Source organism: Mytilus galloprovincialis, chromosome 9, assembly GCF_965363235.1.
Source record: "Mytilus galloprovincialis chromosome 9, xbMytGall1.hap1.1, whole genome shotgun sequence".
NCBI classification, from domain to species: domain Eukaryota; kingdom Metazoa; phylum Mollusca; class Bivalvia; order Mytilida; family Mytilidae; genus Mytilus; species Mytilus galloprovincialis.
The window spans coordinates 16,741,510-16,763,724 of NC_134846.1; the positions used below are offsets into that span (position 1 = coordinate 16,741,510).

The 22,215-nt window shown below is 33.3% G+C and overlaps 1 protein-coding gene across 1 annotated transcript in view; it reads right to left on the reverse strand.

The window, feature by feature from the left end:
• Window positions 1-13,623, reverse strand: part of LOC143044516 (extracellular serine/threonine protein kinase FAM20C-like) — a 45,052-nt gene extending 31,429 nt beyond the window's left edge. Inside the window, exon 1 of the mRNA XM_076216572.1 lies at window positions 13,605-13,623. The gene's annotated coding sequence lies outside the window, so the exon portion shown is untranslated. The remainder of the gene's footprint in view (window positions 1-13,604) is intronic.
• Window positions 13,624-22,215: the final 8,592 nt, after the last annotated feature.

Consider the following 22,215-nt stretch of genomic DNA (forward strand, 5'->3'; position numbering starts at 1 on the left):
ATGATAGCAGATAGAATTTTTAAAATACAGTATACAGAAAAACGCAAACCGGAAGTCTAATCAGACTTAAAATTTCGTCCAATGACGGGACAATATCCGGATGCCTTTTTTCTCGTTTTTCTCCCAAAATAACTCAATCTGAATAATCATATGAATGGATGACAAATGCGACTATGCACTGTACCCATAGGACACAGAGGCGTGTTGATTAATTTGTTGTGGAAAGAAAAGAAGCGACACCAAAAATGAGGTCTTCTCGTTTAATAGTATAGATAATTTTGAAAAAAGGTAATAGAGATTTCATGGGATTAGAAATTACGTTGACGTTTACAAAATCTAGTACTTAACTACGTTCTTATTAAAAAAAATCATATCCTTTTTTCAAAAATACAGCCATCAAAAATTAATGATCCACGGCAGTAAGACCTCTCTATACAGTGATTTGTTTTAGAAGATGCATTTCATTTTTTTGTTTAATGTCTTTTTATGAAACAATATCACATCACATATACTTTCTAAATATATTATACGCTTATATAAATAACGTTTTGTTCAATATATGATACTTTGTAAACAAATAATGTTCTTTGTACCATGAGTGTTTTACAATTTCCTAGTGAACATTAGGCGCCGGCTAACATGTTTAATCCCATCAAATTCTGTGAGTGCCTGTTCAAAGTCGGGAGCCTGTTATTCAGTGGTTGTTGTTTGTTGCTGTTGCTGTGTCAATAAATCTTGTTCGTTCATTATTTCTTACAAAATATAGACCTTTAGTTTTCTCGTTTGAAATGTTATACAGTTGTCATTTCGGGACCTTTTATAGCTGACTATACGGTATGGGCTTTGCTCATTGTTGTAGGCCGTATTGTGACCTATAGTTGTTAATTTCTGTGCCATTTTGTCTCTTGTGGAGAGTTATCCCATTTGCAACCGTACCACATCTTTTCTTTAAATATCCGACAGATGTAAAATTTGCATAATCGCTTCAACTGAATATCATCAAGTAGCATACAAAATCAGTAAAAATCATTCTTTTCCGACTAGGGTCTAAAATAAAATATTGTTTCTTTCCCCAATCCCGACCGACCCCGCAAAAATGGTGCTACTCATAAAATTTTATTGTCAAAACCAAGTCAAGTATTATTTTATTCATTTTGGATTTTCAGAATTGCCGTATCGTCCAATAATGTTCAAGCTTTATGGAAAAATAAAATCATTTCCCTACCTACCTAGCCACACCTGGTTTGGCAGAGTCGGGATTGGGGAAACAAACAATATATTAATTTAGGCCTAGTAGTCGAGAAAACCATGACGAAAATTTACTTGTACAATGAACATTGCTTTATATCAAACCTTCGAACGACTAACAGGAAGTGGATATATATATGTCAGATGCAAAAATTATTAAATCAAGAAAATACTTTGCCAAAAGTTATATTTTGGAAGGACTATCGATCGGACGGACAGAGTCGAACGGTTACTTGACCTGCTTTCGCTTTCGTAGACGTAGGAAAAAATAGAGATGTACCATCATACCGCATCTCTTATTTTTATATTATGTATATTTTATCTGTTAAGGAAAATCAATCAACCATTGACCGAACTAAACTACGTACATCAAATTAAGCATCCTACGAAGAAAATATCAACCAAGTCACCCCAAACTTTCAAATTAATATAAAATGTCATTCCCATGATGTCGCTGAAAGTTTATTTAAAACCATTCAAAACTGTAATCCCGAATAATTCATTAAAGGCTTATACTGTAAAAGACCTTACAAAAATGAAAAAATTGTCAACCTTAAACATTGTCTATAATTATAAGCTCATTCAATAGTGCAAGACCGATTAAATTAAAATTGAATTATAACTATATAGTACGGATTTCCTTTTCAATTTGTGTGTGATATAATTATGTACTCTTTTTTAAAATAAATGTTGTCGATCATGACTCGTTGCTCTTAATTCTGATTTAAATTTGAAAGATATAAACCAACTCTGTTTCAGCAGAATTTTAAATTTCGCTGTAGACTTCCTGTGACCACTTCTAAAATTGTAAAATTTCCAGATATTTTATTAAAATTTAGATAATAAAAATTTGAATGCTTCATTTGTAATTTTATTACGGCGTAAAAGTATTCTCCGAAGAACATTTTGTACGAGACGCCTTCAAAAATGTGCGCACGTTCGGCCTCTATCCCCGTCCACATCCCCATCCACACCCCTACAATCGAGGCGAGCACATAACCGTCAGAACCCAGAGGATGTCCCCCGTTTATGTTGAAGTTTATCAATCATATTCAAAGCGTTGTGAAGCTCTGACTGTTGGAAAAACTATTTTTTTGCGGAAATATCCGTTTGATGTCATACACTGTATTGCTCAATGACTTGATTTGAATGTTTCTATATCTATATATGTTAAGTTAGTCATTAAAGTATAAAAAAAAACATCTACTAGTATTTCTTTGCAATTTCAGTCCTGCCAACCTGAGTAATAACGGCAATGTCTTATGTGTTTTCTTTGCGGTTCGCGTTCGAGTCATGTCGATTTCATTAAAGGTTAAATGATGCTGGCTTTTTGTCTTATATAAATGTTGCGACTGTCACACAAGTAAGATATTTAGCTAGCTAGAAAACCATATGTTTAATCCACCGTTTACTTCATAAGAAAGTGAGAATTGCCTGCACCTAGTCAGGAATATGACAGTTGTTATTCATTCGTTTGATGTGTTTGACTTTTGAATTTTCCTCGTTGTTCTGTATTTTTGCTATTTTACTTTTTTTTTAAATGTCATCTTGGCGTGCCAACAGTTTGAGGGGGATGTGTTTTTTTGTCGTATAGTGTGCTTTATTTTGCTATACAACAGATGTACATTTCAAAATAGTAATTTTTGAAAAATGGTGATGTGACATGAAATTGACATTATACAAAATAAATCATTTAGAATATACAGACAACAGGAAGTGTGCTATAGCTTAAGTATAATTTATCTCAACCCGACAGGCTTTTCTTTTATGCAACAAAGTGTATATTATTTTAAGGTTGAAATAATAGTTACCAGTTTTAAAATGAAGAGTTCATCACCTTCATAAACTTTAAGGAATGAAAAAACATGTACATTCTCGAAGCGCACAAAAGCGCCAAATAGCTTCAAAGCCAGAAGAAAACCAGACGCCTCTCTTTTCGCATACATAAATTGTATATATTCAACAATGTGCTTACGTTGTATATCTAATTCCCTTTTATAACGTGTAAATAATACAAATTAGCTTTTCATTTAATGACATAGAAAAAACTAATATCAAATTATTAATAAAAATTCATCAAGCCACGTCAATAACTTGCCTTACGAACTGTTCTGTCAGTTCTCATCAGCGTACTTGTTCAAGCAGACGACAAACGTGATTGAAGAGTGCTTGAAAAACAATGAATAATATCTCTATTAAGTGGATTCTTAGTGTACTCACCTACAATTCAATTACAAATTAATCAGGACTTATTAGTTGTATATTTCATCTAAGTAATGAAATATATTTCACGGATATATTGTTTCACGGATGTTAACTGAGGACAGATGGTTGATACATGTATTAAGGTTAATTTCTTAAAACGATTGAAATAGATTGGATCCGCTAAATACATGTAAATTTAGTGAAGAATAAACTGTATATCTTTGATCTTCCCAGCACATACTTGTTATATTAGCAAGTATATATATTATATATATGTGCAATCTGTTGAAGACAAAGGATTTTTTTCTGTGTCATCATATTTGTGGTGAAAGATACAAAGGGACATTCAAATTCACATGTCGAAAATTAATTGACAACGTCATAGTTAAAAAAAGAAAAACATCAGCACACAAAACACATTATAGAAAAACAAAGACTTATGCTGAGTTCACACTTAATTCGAATTCGATTCGCATTAACTAATTCGAATTAGTTTAATTCGCATTCGAAACGTTTTACGTCCTAACGTCAATTCTAATTCGAATTACAATGCGCGTCAAATTCGCTTTACTGTCCAAACGACGTTAACTTTTAATTCGTATTAACAAAAGCGTATTTCTAATTCGAATTGGGTTATTCGAATGAGCCGATTCGAATCAATTCGAATTAAAAAAAGAAGAGTGTGTGAACGCGATTAGCGAATTCGATTCGCATTAGATTCGAATTCAATTCGAATTAAATGTCTGTGTGAACGAGACATTAGTAGCACGAACCCCACCAAAATGGGTGGAGGGGGGACTATGGTGTTCTGGAAGGGTAAGCAGATCCTGCCATAGTTTTCACGCTAAATATTATTTTAAACCTACCTTACAGGAAATGGGAAAATGCTCTCTATGGCCATAAATAGGTGAAAGGCTCGGCTTGGAATTTTTTTTGGAATCTAATAAAATAGATTAACTGCACTCCACGTTCTTATAAGAATGCGCTAGTAATAAAATTGAGAATGGAAATGGGGATCGTGTCAAAGACGCAACAACCCGTCCTAAGAGCTAAGATTACAACATAAGTCCTCCAATCTGACACCGCTGCAGAAGCTTTCAAAACTGTTGTTTTGCTTATTACCAGTTTAATATGGCCGATGGTTTAAACGAACCACAAATAAACGGGAGTAAAATAAAAATATAGTATATATATATACAATGATGCCGTTGATCAAACCCAAGTAAGGCTAATCAGTTTATTTCATGGTACTCAGGAGCCTGTAATTCAGTGGTTGTCGTTTGTTGCTGTGCAACATATTTGTTTTTCGTTTATTATGTATAGGTAAATTTGGCTATCATTTCGGGGCTTTTTATCGCTGACTATGCAATATGATGTTTTGCTCATTGTTGAAGGCCGTATAATGACCTATAATACTTGCTTATTTCTGCAGGGCCGTAACTACATTGAGGCAAATGAGGCAAATGCCTCATGTAAAAATTAAAAAAAAAAAAAAAAAATGAAACAAAAGGTTGTTTTCATATTAAATTATTTTCACGGAAAGTGTCTTGCAAGAAGCAAGTTCTCTTCACTCTCTGGTGTATCCCCTGGATGTTTTTCGTTATCCATGTTTCTATTTTCCTTTTAGTTTTCAGAGTTGGTGGTCTATTGTTTGTACTTCTGTGTTCCGGGTTTGTCTGTTGTTCATTTATTGTCCTACGTCATGACTATAGTCTGAGCTTTGATTTTCATTTATAAACGTGGTTTTGCAATGTTGCATGTCCACCGATTTCCAGAATTGTGCGAGAAATATATTTTAAGAACATGCGATGATTCTGCGATGCTACTCAGTGGAATTGTCCTTTCTGCATGGATAATTGAAATTGATACCAAAGAATACAAAACAGTAATAAAACTAGATAGCTGACATGGTTTGAATTAAAGTAAGGTCACATATTTCCCGGTATCAAATAATTTGAAGAAAAAAACAAGGTATTGCCATATATGACCTTTTACATTGAAAGGTTAAACTTGCATTAAGTCGTGTTGAGACCCTTTAGCAGATAATAAAGGAGTATGGTGACATAATCGCACACAAAGTCAATGCATAGAAAAAATACAAATGATCAATGGTCAAAGTTTGTGTTCCTGCTCTTCATCTTGATAGTTGCCGGATGGTCTTCAACAATACTTTTAAAGAATCATTAAAACCGTAAAACAAGGTGGAGATGGTCCCTAGTGTGGACTTAAGCAGTACTAGTACTTAAAGTATAATACTGCAATGTCACTATATTTAAATCTAGTCATAAAAAAATCACCAAAGTATAATCACAATACAAGACAAGAACAGACAGACAGATACGGAATTAATAATTATGAGAATTACGATTTTTGCTTTATCCTACATATCGGTCTTTTAATGTTGTCTCTAATACTTAAAAGTCTTAAATTACAATGAATCTTTGTTTTTGCTTTGAGACCTGATTGTCGAAAAAATATCTAAAAATTAATTAAGCCGTTTCAATGCAAGAAAGAGTCTGGGAAACGCTCAGAATGCACGATTTTGCGTTATTTTTTTCAGAGCCTCTGGGGGCTGCTTGAGCAGCCCCCAGACCGCTCGCCCAAAATTTTTCGAATATATTTTGCCTCACTATTTAAAGGGGCTAGTTACGGCCCTGTTCTGTGTCATTTGGTCTCTTGTTGAGAATTGTCTTATTGGTATTCATACCATTTATATTGAATTTTAATTACTTATTCAAAGACAGATTTACGTTTGACAGCTGGTTCAGGAATAATGTAAATTATGATGCATACAAGTGTATATTAGCTTTACTTACAATAGTATTACTGGTTTTACGACATGTATATAGGCAAATTTCTATTTATACAGAAACAAGAGCCGATGTAAATGTTGAAGTCATTCTTGTATGCTGATAGAATTTAACAGAAGTACAACGTACCTTACACGTGACACGTACTCATAAAACAATATACTTAACCTAGTGCAAATTCAGATACTATTGATTCACTTTCCATGTTTTAGGCCGTGTCTATTTTTTATTTGTTTTTCGTTAAGTCAATCTTCAAAATTGAAAGGTCCATCAGAAAGAAAATCGAATTATTGTTAAACAGAACAATACAAATGCTCTTACTGCAAATAAACAAAGAAAACAAATTACATTGCCCTCACTGTAAAAAAACAAAGAAAACCACTATTTATAAGTTTTTGATTACCATTCATGTCTTCTTACTTTTTAACTTTTCGTTAGGACATTTTTATAAAATAAACTCCAATTCTATGTCTAATTCTTTTGCGGGCGACATGGCAACCAAAAGGTTCATACATGTATTAACACATCTCATGACATCAAGAGAACAGATGCGAAGCAGTTTTGTAAGTGTTCATAAACAGGACCGGATGCAGAAATGTTTGCAGGAGATTGTTACCTATACAAAATTTTACAAAATGGATTAGAGCCATTAACCGAATTAGCAATACATGATCAGTAATTAGTAATTACATATGCAGTGTGCAGTGTATATTTATGTGGAATTTGTTTCTTTATAATGCAAATCTATTCTATTGGAAATAGAATGACAAGTTTGTCATTATAGTGACTTATTGGTATATAAATCAAAATTTAAATAATATATACTCTATATGATGCACCGTTTTCGCTTTAACTCTTGTGAATGTCATTTGGTGTTGAGTGTTATTTGCACCAAATGACACCCTCTGTATCCGTCTATGTTAAAAACTGTAATCTAGGCCTAATTTGCAGTTCATTCTATAAGATTAAAATTGGTTATGCCCGCCACATTTTTATGTATGTGCCTGTCCCAAGTCAGGAGCCTGTAATTCAGTGGTTGTCGTTTGTTTATGTGTTACATATTTGTTTTTCGTTCATTTTTTTACATACATAAGGCCGTTAGTTGTCTCGTTTGAATTGTTTTACATTGTCTTATCGGGGCCTTTTATATCTCACTATGCGGTATGGGCTTTGCTCATTGTTGAAGGCCGTACGGTGACCTATAATTGTTAATGTCTGTGTCATTTTGGTCTTTTGTGGATAGTTGTCTCATTGGCAATCATACCACATCTTCTTTTTTATATGCCAGCTGCGTTTGTAATCTGTAAAAGACTCATCAGTAACGCTCGAATCAAATAAGTTTATATGGCTAAAATAAAGAACGAACCGGAGGAAAATCTGAAAGATCCATGAAAAACCTACTTGTACTGTTACCAAATGTAATCTGTGCTCGTTCACTTAAAGAGCGGATACAAGTTAGCCTCTTATATCTGTAATCAAAAATTCTCTTTTGTGTACACCTATATATCTGACAATAGTCGCCTCGGTGTGGAATACGCCGTAAATCTATACAGCAGAATTGATGCAAATAAATGTATAAGAAGATGTGGTATGAGTCCACATTAAAGAACTCTCATTCCAAGTCACAATTTGTAAAAGTTAACCATTAATTATGGGTCAAAGTACGGTCTTCAACACGGAGCCTAGGCCCATACCGAACAGCAAGCTATATTGGGCCCCAAAAATGCGTTGTGTAAAACCATCAAAACAGTAAAACCAACTGTCTCATGCTTATTTATATCTATTAGTGGATTGACCTTAAAGTTATTGAACGCAAATTGCGGAGAAGGCAAACAAATGATTAAAACTCTGTGTGCAACATCAATTCGGATAATTTCAATGTCAGACGATGTCACATTTGTATGTGTGGTTCCTAAATTATCCTCTCATTGATTACAGTCAGGAGCATGCTACAACTTCACAGTGGCGTAGCTGGATCATTTTTACGTGTACGTCCGGGCCTTGGCGAGGGATATGAGGGGTTCCAACCGCTCAATGTTAAAGCCCCTGATGGTAGTGGGTTCGAAAGGGAAAGCTATCGAGAATGAGATACCATAATGATTCCTGTCAGTAAAAAATCATTGATAGCAACATACTTTTGAATCTAAATGGTTTATTTGTTTTGGTTAAATTTTGTAATATGTTAACTTATTCATCGAGTTAAACTGGAACCTAGCCTAATGGTCATTGGTTTTAGAGAAAACGTCCAAACCAATATTACTTTTAAATAAGTTTAAAGGGTGCCGTGAGTGAGTATACAATCGACAAAATCACCTTTTAAATGAACACGGAAAAAATTTTTCTAAGAGGTGCAATATAAAAAAATTCTGGAACATCTAGGAGATCTTCCCACAAAAAGTGAATCAATGTATCATTCCTTTAAAGGGATTTTAAAAAAAAATCTTTTGATATTTTTTTCTTGATCTGGAATTTTCACGACAATCTATGAAGGTTTATAAATTGAGCATGTAAAACAATTAATTACGTAAAGAAAAGTCCGACTATATTTCTATCAGAAAAGAACAGAAAAATGAACGAAAACAAATGCTTTCAAAATTTTAGCTTTAGACATTAGTCATAGAAAAAGCTTCTTCGGCATTTTCATAATATTCGATGAAGGTTTCGACAAATAGTTAATGTAATTGAGAAATAACAAAATGTAGGTCCAAACTGCAACTACTCATTAATTGCAGAAAGAAATACATTTTGTCCTTAAAATGCGGGAAAATTAAAGATATAATTGCATTATTATATTGCTCTGAATACTCTTTTGATCATTTTGACAGTTTCTGTCCAACTTTCGTAAAATTTCACGGAGAGTCATTCAAAAGACTTTATCCACATTTGGAACCTAAATATTGACGCCGCTTTGTCTCGCTTTTGGAACATAAATCACAGGCTCGACAAAAATACAAACAGCATATCGTATCTGAGCAGACAGTGAATTGCTTTAAATATTAGAAAAGTACGTAGAATTCATAGTAGATTCAGACTTTTACAAAAGATTCGAACAAAGATATTAAATGATCTATTTGAGTAAATTTAGTCCCTTTTTATTCAAAATTACAATCCATTGAAAAAAGAACCCGAGGCTGATGTGCTTGTGACCAGGTTTTCTTATACTATGTCGATTATTTGTTTTATTTTCAAAATTCAAGTGTACGCCCGGGCGTTTTGACGTAAAAGTAGCTACGCGCATGATTTAGTAAAATAGATATTTCAGATAAATTATTTGTTTCTGAATGGCTCTCAAGTCACATGACGGTTTGTTTCGGTGCAGAATATTAGGATGGAAATAAATTAAAGAAGACGTCGGTAATACATTATTGTTAGGTTTGGATCCAGGAATTTGGAAATAAAGGGGGATGCTGGCAAGCCAACGTTTATAGACATATACTTGTTAAAAGTCTGTGCATTTAGCATATATATGAAACTCCAAAAGGGAATGGCCCTTAAATCAGCTTCTGATTGAAAAAACAAACAAGCAATATAAAACCCGTATTGAGATACAAAGGTATAAACTTAACACGAGTGTTTACACCATACGATGATATAAACTTAACACGAGTGTTTACACCATACGATGATATAACCTTAACACGCGTGTTTACACCATACGATGATATAAACTTAACACGAGTGTTTACACCATACGATGATATAAACTTAACACGAGTGTTTACACCATACGATGATATAACCTTAACACGCGTGTTTACACCATACGATGATATAAACTTAACACGAGTGTTTACACCATACGATGATATAAACTTAACACGAGTGTTTACACCATACGATAATTGATTGATTGGTGTTTAACGACACTTTGTTTTCCTCACTCTTACTCCATACGATTAAATCTCAATCTTATATGTAGATGTTTATATGCACGTATGCAACAGTTAATCCGCTCACTCTAATAAAAAGTCAGACAACGTGTTTTTGTAAAGGAGGAAGGGGAGGGATATTTTTTTTTTTTTAATTTTAAATTACTTAATCAAAAATAATTTCATTGATAAGGAATTGGAAAAAATATTCTGTATAGAATAAGAAAATATCATCAAAATGTATTTTAAAATCATCCTTTTTTAATGAGAGTGTCCTCCAAGTTATTATAATTAGGTCATACAATCTTTTTCAAATTGTATTATAAAAATATGACATAAATTCATTAGAAAAGATAAATAAAAAAATCTCGTACTGTCGATCGTAAAATTCGATTAATTCATAGTATCATATATATCTAAAATAAAATAAAACTGTAATATAAACTTTTTTATTCGATTTGAGGTAACATATGGCTATCTGATTTACACTAAGAAAGCAACATTCTTGTGGACATTAAAGTGTATGTAAACTTGATATTTACGCTGATTATGATTAGTTTGTATAAGGTACTAATAACATTTTTACGGAGAATTGATATTGTTTCACGAAAGGAAATATTTCAAGCATAGAATTGATAATGCTAATATTGAATATTCTTACAACATGCAACACGGAATTTTCCCGCCTTAAATTGTCGTCTGCTTGTAACAAGAACGTGATATGGTTATTTATACTGCACTCGTTCTATTTGAGCAGTCAAAATGCGTTGACCGTATATTTCTATGTCATATACAGTCACTGACATGATATCACTTTCCCTCATGAATATTTAAATAGAAATTGCCGAAATCATAATTAATTATTCATACGACCTATTCAACCTGTTCTTGTTTTCAATGTAAACAGCGATGCGTTTAACGACTCAAACTTATTTCTTTTGCAATTGTTAAAAAAAAAAACATGTTTCACTTGTTGATATTTTTGGTCTGCAAACTATAAATCATTTTGTTCTATGCTTATTGTTGACATTTTGGCTCATTCTGAAACAAATTCGTTCACCATCGATGTACATTTCATCGTGTTGTATATTTCTCCGCCTGCATGATATGAGGCCTTTTATAAAAGGGGGAACTTTCTAAATATTTAAATCAAATGATAGCATTAACACATTAAACAACAATCAAAAATATTTTTATTAGATTGCAGTATAAAGACAATTATAGTGCATTGACTTGACATATCAACGATATAAGGATTCGGCACGAAACGGGGAAAAAGCTCGGCAGAGCCTCGCATTTCCCCGTTTTTAAGCCTCATCCTTATATCGTTGATATGTCAAGTCAATGCACTATTATTTTCTATATAATTTATGTTTCTTTAATTTAATCAGATGGTGAATTTTTAATGGTTAATTTGAATTATTTTCACATAAGTTTCCCCTTAATGTCATGTATTATAGTCATTTCCAGTAAATCTTATCTTCACTAAAAGATAAAATAATTCAAAACACAAAGGTTTATCTACTTCCAGGCGTAGATGACCGCTGAGACTACTATAACTATAATGTGATAGTAGTCTCAGATAACCCTTAAAAAATTTGGTACAATTTGGGGAAATTGTGTTTTACAAGATCTGCAATTTCCAATTTATTTAGCAATCCAAATGTTTAGATTTTATCGTCACTGACAGTGTCTTGTATATTTTATTGGTTTGTTTGTCCGTATCTTCTTTAGCTGATGACGTGAAAGAAGAAATTGTCGAATTTGAAGATTTCATGTGTATATTTATAAATAGTAAGAACTAGTCTTGGTGCGTGTTGCTATGTGTTTATTTATTCCACATCGGCTGGATGTATAAGGGGTGGATTCAGATTTAGTCTTGTGGTTTGCTTTTACAAATTTGGACTTGAATGGAGAGTTGTCTCATTTGCATTCATTCCACATCTTGTTATATCAATTCGTGTTATTTAAAATTTTGGTTCATTTATATGTTTCATAGTCTTGTGTGGCGTCCATTTTGCTAAACTAGTATACATAATTGTTTTAATTGTTTTGGAGACATCTGAAGCAGGATTTTCTCACTGTGTTGAAGACTCATTGGTGGCCTTCGGCTGTTTTCTGTTCACTGGTGGGGTTGTCTCTTTGACACGTTCCCCGTTTCCATTCTAATTTTACACGTTATTATAGAACATGTAAAATTAAATAAACATATAAAATACCACATTTAATGAATGTTAGTAGTAATCATTATTAATTTGGATTCAATGGGTTGTCAGAAATACTGTGATAAAAAATCTACACTATATGTATGTAACTATATTTTTTTATTTTTTTTTTTTAAACTCTTTTTACATGAAAAATTCAATGGTAATGAAGTCTTTTCTTCCGATTTTAATTTAATCTGCCGTCTATCCCAAGTAAACTGTTAAAAATGGAGATGCTGGACCAAGGCCTGGACACTGTCTTTGGTCGTCCTTGGTGAAGGTAAAGCCCGAAAAGGCTTAACATGCTTAAGACGAACGAAATTTAATTCCTCACCTATGCACTTTTGTTTTGTATATAATAGTCATATTTGTAGTCATACTTTTTGGAATATCGGTTTAGATATTGGTCACTGACGAGACTACATGATATTAACATGTTAAAATGTGTGACATCAACTTCATTTGAGTATGACTTCACACGTATTATTTCACTAAATAAAAAGGTATTTGATATTAATATACATGTATCTCCTATTAACGGCATGAATGCTAATTTAAAGTTTAAAAATTCTTTGAAATACATATGCACTTAAATTTACTTCATATTCAAGTATATTTTGTAACTTACCGTATGTCAATAAATATTTAGTTCATTCGGCTTCTAAAAGCTGGTGAACTGTTAAATTTATTCTTTTATAAACTCGCTCAAATCACAATACTATCTTATAGATAAAAGGAACTCCATTTGCAAAACAAATATCGTTTGAACTTTGTTTTTGATAAATCATTATAAATATAACTGTATGAATATATACTGTGTATTTTACTGTAGACAACATTTGAAAAGAAAATTGATTTTTTTCCCTTTATTCATATTTCTTTCTTTAAATTTATTTATTCAAATTTAAGCAAATACAGAATTTAAAAAGGAAATATTGAATTTCTATGTGGTTATATGATTCTGGTCGATGTGATGTTATTATTCGTTATACAATATTTACTCTACTTTTTAAATTAGAAAATTAATTTGTATTAAGCAAATCCAATAATTTGAAACTCTTAACTTTAATGCAAAAAAAAAAAGATAATTGAAAAAAAAGATTATGCTACTGCTATTATAAAATTTACAACTAATCTGAAGCAGAAAAGACATTATAAAGAAATAAAAAACAATATTGAAAATCGACACCTAGCGGAATATTACTTTTCGTATAAAATCATATTTAATATAATTACACTTATTTTAACTTAATTGCTGTGCAACTTACCTGACTATAGCTAGCGATGTCAACAAAAAGCCCCTTGTGTCATTCAAAATTACATTTGACTTGTCTTCTGCTATAAGTGAATGATTGATTTAATCCCTGCTGACAAACTATTTCTAAGTTTTACTTCTAATTGAAGCCGTTTTGTAATTTGTGCATGCGTTCTGATTACTATACCAGTCGGATGGTTGCTACATACAAACTCTTCGTGTGCGATACATTACCCATCTTTTCATGCTAAGTTTACTTTTCCGTCAGTGTGGTTTGTTTAATTTCCACATCAAAATGTTGATTTCATATTGTGATCAATTGAAATGAATTCTTGGATGTAAATATTACTATTTTACTGCCAAATCAAATTTAGACATGATTAATTGATTTTTTGGGAGTAGAAAATGTAAATTTTATGATTGTTTGATTAAATTTCTGCATTAAAAGGTTTTTAATCAATGAAACAGACTTGCAAACTCTTCAAGGCGAAATGTACATATGTATTATATATCTACAAATTGGACATCGATCAGATGATAGAAGTTAAAAAGTAGAGGATCGATTTGACGTTAACACCGATCGAAAACCTTTAATTTGTTTTCCCAAATCACTATCTTACAACAAATCTTGATAATTGATAAAGTTTTCTCAACAGAAAAGATGGCTAATTCTGTGTCTATGATTGCCTGTGGTTAACTACTTACTTTTATCATCCGAGACACTGGGATCACAGGGCTATTGGAGAGGAACATTTGATGAATCGTTTTCTTACTGCGGGTCGTGATAGAGCTTTAAAATGATTTTTGAAAACTAAATTGGCAGTCCTTGGTTTTTTCAATTACTATTGAAATTATCACAATTTCATAAAAAAATTAATTATGATGGACACGTAATATTTTTTAAATTCACTTGCTAAAAGCTGGATTTTCTTTGGTATATGATTATCAAAAACGAGACATGAGCAAAGAACAAAAATATTAAACGGTATAAACGAACGCGTCGTAAAAATCTTTTCAAAAAAGAGATTTAAATTAGGTTGAATGAAAAATATGCGGTAGTTCTTGTAAAGCATGTTACATTGAGTTCAAAGTACTTCAAACAAATATTTGTGTTATCTAAAGTTTTCTGCGTTAATATATTAAGTGTATGTGTAATATGTTTTCCCTAAGCAAATACTATTTAAGAGAAAGCAAATATCAATATTAACAAACTCAAAGGAAGCATTGAAATTTTCTTTTTTTTTAAGAACTATTTATATTTCGATGTTTGAATGTCAAAATTCATACAAAACTATTGCAAATGTATTGCATTGCGTACGACAGTTGTGTTTTACCGTCTTGTGGTTTGTCTGAGGTTTAAAAATCAGCTTGCATGCATTCCGCGGCAATATTACGAAATGATTAAGAAAGTGAAGTGGATTATTGCCTTTATAAAAATAAGGAGATGTGGTGAGATTGCTAGTGTACGGCCTTCAACAATGAACAAAACGCATGTCGCAGAGTCGAGGGTGGTAAAAAGACGCGAGAATCAAATGAATTAAAAAAGACTATCGGCATGGACTTGTTAATTGGTAAAATATACCAAAAGCCATCAAGCGAAAAGCAATTATCCTTACCGAATTATTTTTTTCAACAACGTTTTTTATGCTTTTCTATGATGAGAGCCTATGGACAGAATAGTTATATACATGTTACTAACTGTTTATTCTTTTTAAAATAAGTTACCAGTAGTTTTGCTGTTGTTGTTATTGGCAAAAAGTACATTCAATTATAATGCAATCTTCACTCCTTGATTGAATTTCAAATCTTGATGGTATTTCTAGACGCGTTATAAATATGGCATTTACAAGAATTTTTCTTGTTGGATTTGACGGAGAAATTGTCTGCACGTTTTTTTTTTAAATCAAATTTGGGGAAAGTGCTTCTAAATCCCATGTTTATAATCCTAATACTGGATTAGCTTTCATAATATGATAATATAATACGCAAGAGCAATCTTCTTCGAATACTAGCTTCTGGTATTACTTAAACTGACTATTTTACCAAGCTTTTCTGTCAGCCTCGTTTATCCGTTTTCTTCAACAAGATTAGAGGCTGATGTTAAACAAACCAATTTATTTTCCTTTTTTGAACAAAAGAAGATCCTTCATAGCTGTGATTTAGATTAATCGCTCTTAAAATAATAATACTGATCCCATAAATAACTGCTTTGTCAATAATAAGCTACTGAAAAGTAATGTTTCTCTAGTTTAATAAAACGTAATGATGACCCGTTGAGTCATTCCGCGACTGGTAACGTTCATGACCAAGATTTACAGGGGATATAATCATATCAAATTGACTACAATAGTTAATTTATTAAGAAAAAGATTTGTGTTGTTTGCAAATTGAGTTTCATCCTACGTTCTGTAAATAAACTTTTTTTTTATAAATAACAAGTAAATAAAAATGCATGATAGGTTTCATTTTTATGTAAGAATTGAACGTATCTTTTTGCAACCTTATGTGGTAATGCACTATTGCAAATGCATGATGCACATTGACTTAGACGCGAAAGCATAGGCGGATTTAGGGGGGGGCCCAGGGGGCCCGGGCCCCCCCTTTTTGGGAAAAAATTTGGTTGCTTATATAGGGAATCACTGAAGCGTGACTGGAGCGGGCCCCCTCTTAGGTCAGTCAGTGGGCCCCCACTTATGAAAATTTCTGGATCCGCCACTGGAAAGCGCTCAATATTATATATTATGCGTACGCCAAACGCTTTGACAACTCATATTTACAAAAAAGAAACATTCGATCTCTTTATGTAATCATATTTATATTCTACAACTACGAAAAAGCGAGGAGTTACATAAAGATAGCAGGTTTTTTGTGAAGTTGTCATGAGAACCACGTGTACATTGTTGTCTCGAATGTCGAAATTTATTACGAAATATAATTTGATTTTGGAATTGAAATATCTGGCGAAACGGAAAACGCAACGGCACAAATATAACAACGGAAAAACGTTCAAAAGACACAACAAGTGTATAAAAAAACAACACTGAATAACCAATGACTGATAAAGACGGAACCCGCTAAAAAGCGGTGATAATAGCAGGTGCTCTAGGAGGGTAGGCAGATCCTATTCCAAATGTGACATCGTTTGTGTTACTTATAGCAAAAAAATGTTGATACTTTATAGCAAGTGTTTAGGCATCATACAATGAGCCATATTTAAACAGGAAGGAACAGTCCATAGTTAGACATTTTATTTACAATATATCCTGACGCAGACATTTTTTGTTGTCTAAGTCAACCAGTCTACTTGACAAGATCTTACTACTTATTTTGGCGTTTGGTTAAACTCGAGTGGAGATAGAACCAAGCTCGAGACGAACACGCTACCTCGAGACGACAGAGGCAGTTAAGATATTTAGGTAATGCCATATTCAAATTTTATGACGAGGTACTTCACAAAACAATGATTATTGTGATACTACTTTATTAAAAACCTATAGCAGCGTACAACAGCTGATATTTACATTTTTGTCAATTAGTTCTACACTAACTTAATGAAGTGTTTCTTTGATATAAATCGTTAGAAACTTTAACATATTTTGTACCATACTGGTTCGATTATAAATACAAGGGCGTTCTTTTCGTTTTAACAGCAACGCTTTTCACACAAAGGTCAAGGTTGTGTTCGCATTTTTTTTTTTCATGTGGAAACAGAGGAAGGCCTGTTTGCTGTGAGGTCTTGTTTGATGAAAAATATATTAAATAATGATTTGGATATAAAACATTGCGCTAAAACTTCATTGTTTAATTACAAGTCAGAGGATTTTTCACAAGTATAAGATCGTGCAATGCTTGTTTATAGTTAAATATTTTAGGTAAAATTGTTTTGGTGTAATTATAAAGGACAATAACAACAGTCTGATTTTGAAAAAAATACAGAATTTCATATGTTACTTCCTTGCTACGTAAAACGATGTATTGATGGATCTTATTTGTGAACTGAATTGGATGGAATTTCCTCTGTTCATCACATAAAGGTTCAGTACTAACGGGTTTAAGTAGATGGAAAATAGCTGTATCAAAAATTATTCCTATCACATAAAAATAAGTAGATGTAATATGATTGTCAATGAGACACAACAGTTCAAACAAAGTCGGTGTAAATCATTGTATGCAACCGTACATTATTGAGATACAATGATATAACCCCTGTATGTTGGGGAAAACATATACATATATATATATATATATATATATATATATATATATATGAGTATTTGGACCATACGCGTATGGTCATGACCATATGGGTATATACTCATATGGTCCGACCATACGCGTATGGTCGGACCGTACGCGTATGGTCGGGGTAATTAACAGGTACATTTATGCTGAACCTCTTTATATAACCCGTCTAGTTGTCACGTCATTAAAAAGACATTACCAAAGGTCATTTTTTCATTACAAATTAGTAATAACAAGATTAACAAAATAAAATAAGCAGTTTCACACAGTAAATTTCATCACTAGTCAAAACTATAGTATACACATTTTTTTTCATTACCGATATGTTATTAAGAGTGAATGGCAAAATGTCGACCTGGGAAGATAACTTCCACAAATATCTTAAGGAACTGTTACACAAGAAGTCAACTGTTTTACTATAACCTGATGTAAAAGTCGACAGGATAAAGAGTCTAATAAATTGCTTACTTTTGAAACTTAATATGATTAGCATTAGCAGTGCAATATTCATAATTTTTAATACTTATACGTGTTTTCTTTAAAAAAAAAATGAATGACGTCACCGGCAGGACACTAGTTTATTTTTTAAAGTCGTCTGGTGATATGATGTACTTCAGTCATGTTACGATATTGGAGATCTAGAGCTTTTTCAGCGTTGACACATCGGATTGACCCAGGACCCTAGAAAAGCTATGATACCGTGTGGACGTAAATGTCACCCTACGCATCCATGCAAGAATACAATTAGCGATGAAAACTAACTTTGGCATCAATATTTAATGTTATTTGAATTGTAAATAATACAATTGCATGTAGCAATCATTGTTATTTTATAAAGTTTTCTCATGCATATTATTAAAAAATATACCTACATGGTCCAAATACTCATATGGTCCGGCCCGTTTATAACCAAACGAGTATATACTCATATGGTCCGACCATACGCGTACGGTCGGACCATATGAGTATATGCATATGGTCATGACCATACGCGTATGGTCCAAATACTCATATGGTCCGGAACATATATATATATATATATATATATATATATATATATTGTGAAGTGCAATACTAATCTTTGAAACGTTTTTAAAAGTTTACAGGTAGCGTTGGACGATGGTGATTTGAAAAAAAAAGATCACTAATGCTCAAAATCAATGATCTAGATTCGGAAGACTTTTTTTACGTTTGGACGATATTATGATATGTGTTTGGTCATATGTTATCTTAGGGTAGTGTTGAATAAGCATATTATATTTTTATCACTACATGCTAGTTTTGAAAACTTTGCTACACCTTTGATGTTATCATTTCAATTTTATGACATTGCAGTACCTAATTCCCTTATCCTTTCATGGATAAAAGAGGACCATGGTCCAGTTGATTCAAACAACCGGATAATTGTCATGAGACCGATGTTCGCACATCTTTTTACTCAACCATTATCAAGATTTTATGTAAAAGGTTTTTCCTGTTAAATTACTAGTGAATTCTGTAGACATGATTTGCATATTGCATGCTTTACATTCCTAATTTTTGTTGGATTTTTTTTATGTTAAAATAGTTACCAAAGGATTATAATTTAATACGCCAGACGCGCGTTTCGTCTACATAACTCATCAGTGACGCTCATATTAAAACAATTGAAAAGCCAAACAAGTACAAAGTTAAAGAGCATTGAGGACCAAAAATTCCAAAAAAGTTGTGCCAAATACAGCTAAGGTAATCTATTCCTGGGAAAAGAAAAATTCAAAGTTTTGTAAACAGGAAATTTATAAAACACATCTTATCACTCTCTCACACATTCGGGAACTCTCTCACACATTCGGGAACTCTCTCTCTCTCTCTCCTCTCGCTACAACATACCCACACACTTAGTCAGTTCTCTCACTCGCAGACATAGTCACGTCACTATATGTGCTTTCTAACATATACTCTCCTCCTCTCACACACACACTCTGTCCTTTCCAACTCTTTTTTTCCTCTCACATTCTCCTCCTAGCTCTCACCCAATGTCTCTCTCCTCTCCAAGCTCTCACTCGTTGTCTATATTCTCCTCTCCTCTGCTCTCCCCTCACTGCTCTCACACACACTCTTTCGTAGCTCTCACAACTTTTCCTCTCCTCCTCTCTTATAACTGTTTCTCCTCTCACACTCTCTTCCTAGCTCTCACACAATGTCTGTCTCCTCTCCTAGCTCACACATACTGTCTCTCGTCACTCTTCTCTCTCTCACTGTCCTCTCCTCTACTCTTTCTCCTCTCCTCACTCTATCTCCTCTCACTGTCTTCTCCACTACTCTCCCTCCTCTCCTCACTGTCATCCCCTCTACTCTCTCCTATCACTGTCCTCTCCTCTACTCTCTCTCCTCTCCTCTCCTAGCTATCACAGTCCCTCCCCTCTCACACAGTCTGGACCTGTTATCAAACTCCTCAACTTCAGCCCAACACTGAACTTTAACCCAACCCTTCATTTCAGTAATGCCCTTAACCTACTTCACCCTCAACCGACTTAATCCTTCTCATACCTAACAATGCTTACACCTAACTATACCCTCACGTAACCATATGTACCCAAACCAACTAACATATAACCCAAAGCCCTTAGTATCCCTACCACCATCAATACATCCCGTCATTCCCCCTTCCCTACACGACATTTAACCCTTACTGGTATACATGACCCCAACTCCTCTCCCAGTGAATGCTCTTTATACGACTGTTCCCACATGAGAAATATCAATATAACAAACATTCAAAATGGCTATAACAGTGTAGAGTTCTACTCCGTCGGGGCTGTGGTTACCACAGTCCATCGGGTAGGACGCCACTGTCTACCATTGTCTGGAAAAGGTTGGTACTCATCCCTTCAGTTGACCTTCATTAGGTAAGAGTACAACACAAAATTAGAAAATCTATGCTTTTTATTGCAATGAAAATGTCATACTTCACCGGTCTTTTAGCATTTTACAATTTGCAATATATACCTGTATGAAGAACCATTTTTTTGTTTTCATTTGCATATCACTTTTTTTTAATATTCTTGAACCTTTTTATGTTCGGTCAGCTATAAAAATTCTTACATTTTGTATGCACAAAAGATATTAAATGAGATGAAATAAAGGGTGGTAACTGGGACAACCTTAATTCATTGTTAATATATAACGTTATAAATATACGCTAATTAACAGATTGCACAATGTATGTCAAAATCAGTTCACTTGTAATCATAGTAATCACTGAACTGTAGAAATATCAACTGATCATTTATATCTTAAATTTTTATTTATATTATAAGGATTTTGCTAATGAATTAAAAGAGGTTTTATAACATTTTTTATTATCGGACTCTCAATCAAAAACTCTGTTGAAAAATACCAGCCCCTGCTGTTTCCTAATATCTTGTTCATCATATTTGTGATGCTTCAGTCATCTCTTGATTTACATTTTTTTATTGTTGAATTCATTCAAATGAACAAAGTAACCATGAAATAAAATTAGGAATGGAAATGGGAAATGTGTCAAAGAGACAACAACCCGACCAAAGAGCAGACAACAGCCGAAGGCCATCAATGAGTCTTCAATGCAGCAAGAAACCTCCTCACCCGGGCACAAAAATGTATACTAGTTCAGTGATAGTGGAAGTTATACTAAACTACGACATATACACAAAAAACTAAAATTAAAAGTCATACAAGACTAACAAAGGTTAGAGGCTCCTGACTTGGGACAGGCGCAAACGCGCGGCGTGGTTAAACATGTTTTTTGATATCTCAACCCTATACATCCAGCCAATATAGAAAAACAAACACACTACGATACGAAAGTATGCCAGCAGATCACTTGACAAGCTGTCTTCCCTGGGTATAAGATAAGATAGTATGTTTGATTTAAATTAAATTTAGGGCATAGGAAGAGCAAAAGAATTATTACAACGATTTTAAAGCCCTGGTCACAACGAACCCACGACACATCTATACTGCACCACGGCATGCACTTTTGTCAAGTCGCGGGCGTACGACAGACGCACCACATTTTAAGCATATTGGCGCTGTCGTATGTCGTGGGACGAAAATTGGACATGCACCTTTTTTGCTCTACGATTTTTTGTCGTGTTACTGTCTTGTGGCTGTCGTGAGAGTGTCTTACCACAGTCGCGCGACTGTCGTTCGATAAACGCATTGTCGTGGGTACCAAAAATAAACCATTTTAACAAAAACAATCATACGACTGTCGTACGACTGTCGTACAACAATCTCACGACTGCCACAAGACACTCGTGATACAGTCGCACGTTTGTCTCAGGAATACCAAATTTCGTACGATGCGCGCACAACATTGATTTTTTTGTCGTACGATAGTGGTACGTTCGTCGTGCAAC